Raw genomic sequence first — 7,226 nt, 5'->3', positions numbered from 1 at the left:
AAATAAAAGTATCAAAAAGCACCTTAATTGATCACCATGTCTTTGTGTCTGACATCAGACACCTACTTATTTGCATCATAAAGCAGGACCAAAAGCCTAAGAAGAATTCTAACCTAACACACACGCACATTATCATAATAACGTGAAAGATGTCAGAGGACGTATTAAAGTGTCGGTCTAGAAGTCTATCCGTTTCTCCATCTGTGTCTATCTTTATAGCTGCGTGTGCTTCTGTATCAGGGTCGTCGTTTCAGCTTTTCCTTAGGAAAGGAGAGGGGGTGGGGGTGCAAAGGGTGGGAGGCGAAATTCTGATATATGTGTGACGTAGTGAAATAGTAACGATAATAATCTGTATGTGTATTTCTCTCTTCTTGCTTTTTTTTCTTTCTTTCTATTTTTAATGTGTACTATAATAACTGTTATCATACTATATATGGAAAAACACATGTAAGAATCTGAGGATCACTATTGCATAATAGTTTTCGTTATCATTATCGCTATTGTAATAATTGCCATTAGTATTAACATTATTGTTTTCGTTAGGAATACTATTAGCTTTATTATTAATAGTATTATTATTATAATTATTATTGTTGTAATTGTCACCATCATCATTACTATCATTATAATTACTATCTCTATTATTGCTATTATCACTAAAATTTGATTACGAAGATGATTATTATTATCCTTATTAATATCCTCTTCCTCCTTATCAGCATTGTCGTTATTATTGTTATTATTATAGATATTATAATAATAATAATAGTAAAATAACTACAGTTGTTATCATTATTATTATCACTAATGTTATTTATATCATTATCTTTATTATCAGCATTTTCATAATTATTCTTATTAACAATACTGTTATTGTTAATATTACTATTAATATTACTATGATTATGATTATCATTATCACAACAACAATAATAATATTATTATTATTATTATCATTATTATTATTATTATTACTATTATTCTCACCTTTATTACTATTAGGATTAACATTATTATTAATATCATTATCATCATTTTCATCATCATTTGCATTATCCTTTTTAATGTTGCTGTTGTGTAAAGTCATCATTATCATTATAATCAGTACTAATATAATTGAAATTATGATTATTAATATTGTAGTATGAATAGCATATACATACAGTACTCAACCAGTTTCATTATAAATTACTGTAAAGCTTTTAACATGCTAGAAACCACTGAATTGTAAATTTTGTAAAAAAAAAAACTTACAACTACTGGTATTTTCTGATACGAAGTAATTGTGTTACTAATTTTGGAAAGCAGATTACTGATTTATACAATCAAAAGGGATTATAGATTTAAGATCCTCTTCATTTCATCAGTTACATTAGCAATACTGAGTTACACGGATCATGGCGGCTGTATGTAGATTGCCAGAATATAAGACAATATATATTCATAAACTCGAAGATGCCGAAAACATATTTTAAAAGGGGAGAGGGGTGGGAGGAGCATTGGGAGGGAGTAGGATGTGGATGCAGAGGTAAGGGACCATGGGGTATCAGCGTATGAGTAGATAGGGCAGGGGATTGGGAGTATAGTAAAAAGGGTAGTGGCTAACAGGCCAAGTGTAATGCTGTAGAGGACACGGGGCAAAAGGGTAACAGTGTATTAGTTTAGAGGGAATAGCGTAGGGAGCATAGAGAGTAGTTAGCAGAGGACAAAGGGTATTCATTTGCTGGTGCAGAGGGCAGGGGACATAGCGGGTAGTTGACAAGGGGGCAAAAGGGTATTAGTGCAAGTGTACATTAGCCAGGGAGCGGAGAGCAGAGGGCAGGGGAAAGAAAGAACTAGGTTATTGTGTATCGCCGCCATCTACCCCATTACACAGAAAGGGATAAGGGGTGGGAGGGAAGGGGGTGAGGCGGGAGGGGTATTGGGGGTGCGAGAAGGCGTGTGGGCGTGAGATTCAACCATTTCGAAGGACAGCGTGAAGAGGACCAGAGCTGCTCCAAGAAGGATGATCAATAAAAAAAAAAAAAAAAATCCTTTCCTTTCTTTTCCTCCCTCCCTTTCCCTTCCCTCCCTTTCCCTCCCCTTCCCTCCTCTGCTGTCCTCTTCCCTTCCCTTCCATTCCCCCTTCCCCTCCCCCTCCCTTTCCCCTCCCCACGACACGACCTGGAATTAATATCTCGTCCAACTTCCTCCTCGCTGCTTCACTTCCTCTTAATCATCCCAAGTCTCTCCTTTTCTCCTGTTCGTTTGCCTCTCTTCTATCCCCCTTCTCCTTCTGCTTAGTTGTTTTATTTTCTCTCTGTCCTCTTTATTCATAATCATCTGCTCTTCCTCCACCTTCTCCTTCACCTTCTCCTCCTCCCTCTCCTCCTCCTCCTCCCAGGGTTGTAGTGGTAGAAAGCGGGAGGGGGGGTGGAGTTGGAGAGTAGAGGGGGGGGGGGGGGTTATGAGAAGTAGTGGTGGGAAGAGAGGCAGCAGTGGAAGGGAGGGAGAAGAAAGAAGAAGGGATTAGGGAGAGAGAGAAAGTCATGAGGAGGAGAAGTAGGGGAAGAGAAAAGGGAAGCAGGAGAAGGGAGGAGCAGGGAAAGGGGAAGGGTAAGTAAGCTGGTATGACGTCTTGTGTTTCAGATTTCTCGAATTCAGTGGCGAGGCATTTATCATGGCTACCACGCGATCTCTGGTGAGTTTTAAGCATTTTTATTTTAATTCATCTTTTTTTCTTTTTTTCTTTCTCTTTTCAGGCTGTTGTTTTTTTCCATTTAATGTATCAAAGGAGAATGTAAGATGAATTGTTTGATGTAGATGGTGTGTAGATGTACGGTGTTTATTTGTTGGGTGTATGTGTGTGTTGCTTTGTTTGTTTGTGTTTTGTTTGTGTGTTTGTGTGTATGTTGGTTTTGTCTACGTGCGTATGCCTATGTCTTTTTAGCGTGTGACCCATATGTGTGCATGTGTGCGTGTGTGCGTGTAGACATCCAACAGCCTTCCTTTCTTTGAATGAATGCCTCGTACCTCCCCCCTCACCCCCTTTAACTCCTCCTCCTCCTCCTCCCCTCACCTCTCCCCTCTACTCTTCCCATCACCCCCCCCCCCCCGGCTTTACTCCTTTCCCCCTCCCCCCTTACTCCTCTCCCCCTTCCCCTCCCATGGTCCTCTGGAATTCCTGTCTCTCTCTTTCCCATTCTTGCCTCTCTCTTCGCCTCACTCTCGCCGTCTCCAGGCACAGGGGGCTTTTTGCTCGTCTCTTCCCTCGCTGCCGGGGGACGCAAGATCTCTGTATCTTCTCTTTCTCAGCTCCCGCCCACGCACTCATTTATTTTTATGCCTGCCTGTCTGTTTGTCTATATGTCTCTCTCTCTCTCTCTCTCTCTCTCTCTCTCTCTCTCTCTCTCTCTCTCTCTCTCTCTCTCTCTCTGACTCTGACTCTTTCTCTCTCTCTCTCTCTCTCTCTCTCTCTCTCTCTCCTCTCTCTCTCTCGCTCTCTCTCTCTCTCTCTCTCTCCAGCTCTCTCTCTCTCTCTCTCTCGCTCGCTCGCTCTCTGACCTCTCTCTCTCTCTCTCTCTCTCTCTCTCTCTCTCTCTCTCTCTCTCTCTCTCCCTCTCTCTCTCTCTCTCTCTCTCTCTCTCTCGCTCTCTCTCTCTCTCTCTCTCTCGCTCTCTTCTCTCTCCTCTCTCTCTCTCTCTCTCTCTCTCTCTCTCTCTCTCCTCTCTCTCTCTCTCTCTCTCTCTCCTCTCTCTCTCTCTCTCTCTCTCTCTCTCTCCCTCTCTCCCTCTCTCCCTCTCTCTCTCTCTCTCACTCAATCTCTCTCTCTCTCTCTCTCTCTCTCTCTCTCTCTCTCTCTCTCTCTCTCTCTCTCTCTCTCTCTCTCTCTCTCTCCTCTCTCTTCTCTCTCTCTCCTCTCCTCTCTCTCTCTCTCCTCTCTCTCTCTCTCTCTCTCCTCTCTCCTCTCTCTCTCCTCTCTCTCTCTCACTCTCCCTCTCTCACTCCTTCATTCTTCTTCCTTTGTTCCTCCTAACTTCTCTCCTCCCATTCCTCTCTCTTTACTTCTCTCCTCTCTTTCATTCTCTGTCTCCTGTGTTGTAAACTTTGCTAATCACAGAGTCTGACTGAGGTCTGTTAGCTTAATGGCAGTGCCAGAATTGGGGTTTGGCTATATATACATATACATTTAGATACACACACATGTATACGCAAATACGTACACATACACATACATAAACACGTACACACACACACACACACACACCATAAATAACACACAAAAAATTATATTATATATAATTATATATAAAATTTTATATTTTAAAAATAAAAATACATATATATATCTATATTTATATATTAAAATATATATATATATAAAAATATTATATATTTTTTTTATATATATATTTATAATAATTTTATATAATTATATATATTATATAATAATATAATATATTTATATATAAAAATATAAAAATATATATATATTATATAAATTTTAAATATATATATATATAATGTGTGTGTGTGGTGAAATATATAATAATTTATTAAAATAATATATAATATATATATATATAAAATATATAATATATAAATATTATATATTTATTATATTAATATAAAATTTTTAATATTATTAATAAAATAAAAAAATATAGATATATAATAATATAAAAATATATATTAAAATTTTTATATATATTTTAATTTTTTTTATTAAATATTTTTTTATAATAATAATATAATATATATTTTAATATAATATATATATATATATTATAAATTATTTAAAATATATATTAAAAATAAATATAATAATATATATTATTTATTTACTTATATATATAATATAATATATATTAAACATAATATAATATTATATATATATTATATATATATAATTTTATATATATAATCATATATACATTTACCGATATAAGGGAGATACTCTAATTTGATTGAAAATTTATCTTTTTATTCACTCATTTTTTTTATTAGGTGAAATTTTATATATTTAGAGTGGGGTCATGTTATAACATATAATAAATATAACAATATTTCTTCTACTATCTTTCTATCAATAAATAATATAATATATTGGGTAGATAGAAGAAAATTTTAATATATATTGGGTAGATAGATAAAATATATATATAAAAATTATATAAAATATATTATATATTAAATTAATTATTATAATATAAATTATAAATATATATATATATAAAAATATATGTAAAATACATATAAAAAATAATAATAAAATATATATATATATATTATACAAATTATATAAAAAATATTAAATATTTTTTATACATATAATTAATATATAATAAATATATTAATAAAATAACATTATATTAAAAATATTAATATATATAATATATTTTTAAATATATATTTTTATTATAATATATTATATATATAATATATTGTTTATATTTTTTAAAAATTTTTTATATAAAAATATTTAATATAATATAAATTAATAAATATATATTTAAAAATGATAAAAAATTTTAAAATATAAAATAAATATATATATATATGTATCTCTCTCTCCTCCCCTCCTCTCTCCACCCCCCTCTCCTCTCCCTATATATATTATATAATATATATTAATAATATATAAAAAATATTTTCTATATATCATACTGATAAATAAATAGATAGTTAATTGATGTCGTCTGCGCGTTGATCGTGGGTGCCTCTGTGTGTGTGTGGGCTTTAAAAAATATACCTGGAACCAAAACACGCACACACGCCGAAGACCATAGAACGCGGCCCCTTTGACTTGGTCTCGGGTCCCACGGCGGGGAATGAGACATTCTTCATTCCAAAGGCTGGTTGACAGATACTCAGTCGAGCCAATTCAAGAAGGATTTTTTTATATAGGTTGCTGGTGTCCTTTTTTTTTAGGGTTGGTTATAGGTTTTTAATAAAAAAACGCGTGGTGTGTGGGGGGTGTTTTGGTGAATGTTTTGTTGGGCGTGTTTGGTTTGTGTGTTACAGTTGCGTTTTTGTTTGGGTTTTTTTTTGCTGTTAGTTTGTGCTGTTTGTTATGTGGTATTTTTTCTCGCCTCGCCCCCCTTTTTTCTTTTTCCCCCCCCCCTCCCCCCCCTCTCGCTTCCCCCTCCCTCCCCCTCCCCCCTTTCCCTTCTCCCCTCCCCTTCCCCCTAACCCTTCTCCCTTTTCCCCCCCCCCCCCCCCCCCCCGCACCCAAAACAGATGGCTTCTAATTATGTCTTTCCCCACACATCGGGGGCCCCAAATAGTCACACTCTTTATTTATGCTCACTAACTCACAACTTTTGCGGTTCCTGGATGCAATTAAATTTTCCAACTGATTTATCTATTATATGAGAGTTTCTATTTTCGAATTGATTTATGACTTTTTTCTTTTTTTTTTTGAGGGCGGATTTTGGGTATTTCTATGTCTGTCTGTCATGCTCTATCTATCTATCCTTTTTTTTTTATCCCACCCACTACCCCCCCCCCTCTCTATAGTTATCGCACCCTTCCCCCATCTATCGCCCCCTCATAATCTACTATCCTCCCTCCCCTCCCATTATCTACTTCGCCCCCCTTTCTCTCGATCTATCGTTCCCACTCTCTCTCGATCTATCGCCCCCCCCCCCCCCCCCCCCCCGGGGGATCGCCCCCCCCCACCCCCCCCCATCTCTTTCTATCGCCCCCTTTCCTTGTCTTTTCTTTCCCCCCCCTCTTCCCTCTACCCCCCTTCTCTCTCTTATGATGGGCCCTTGGTCTTTTGACCCCCCCAAAGGGGACAACTAACCAAACCAATGGGCAACCAAAAAATACCGGGGAATGGGAAAAATGGAGATAGAATAAAAAAAATTAAAAATGCGGAGGACCTTTTTCTTCACATTTTTCATCTATCATTATTTCCCCTTTTTTATTTATTTATTGCTTCTTCTTGTTCTTTCTTTCTTTCTCTCTTACCTCCTTCATCTATTTCCGTTCTTTCTGTTCGTATTTTCTTTACTGACTCCTCATCTCCTTTGCCCCCTTTTCTCATCCTTTTAATTTCTTTTTAACTGGGGTTTATTTTATTTTAAATACCCCCCCCCCCCTTCAGCTCCCCCCTCTCGCTTATAAATGTATCAATCAATTTGTATGAATAATCACAACTGATCTGGACAATAGAACCTACTTTATCATAGTACAAACAAAAAATAATAACTAATCTAGATGGATAAAATCCATAGTATGTA

Source organism: Penaeus chinensis, chromosome 26 (genome assembly GCF_019202785.1).
Source record: "Penaeus chinensis breed Huanghai No. 1 chromosome 26, ASM1920278v2, whole genome shotgun sequence".
Lineage (NCBI taxonomy): Eukaryota > Metazoa > Arthropoda > Malacostraca > Decapoda > Penaeidae > Penaeus > Penaeus chinensis.
This window is presented reverse-complemented; position numbering follows the sequence as displayed.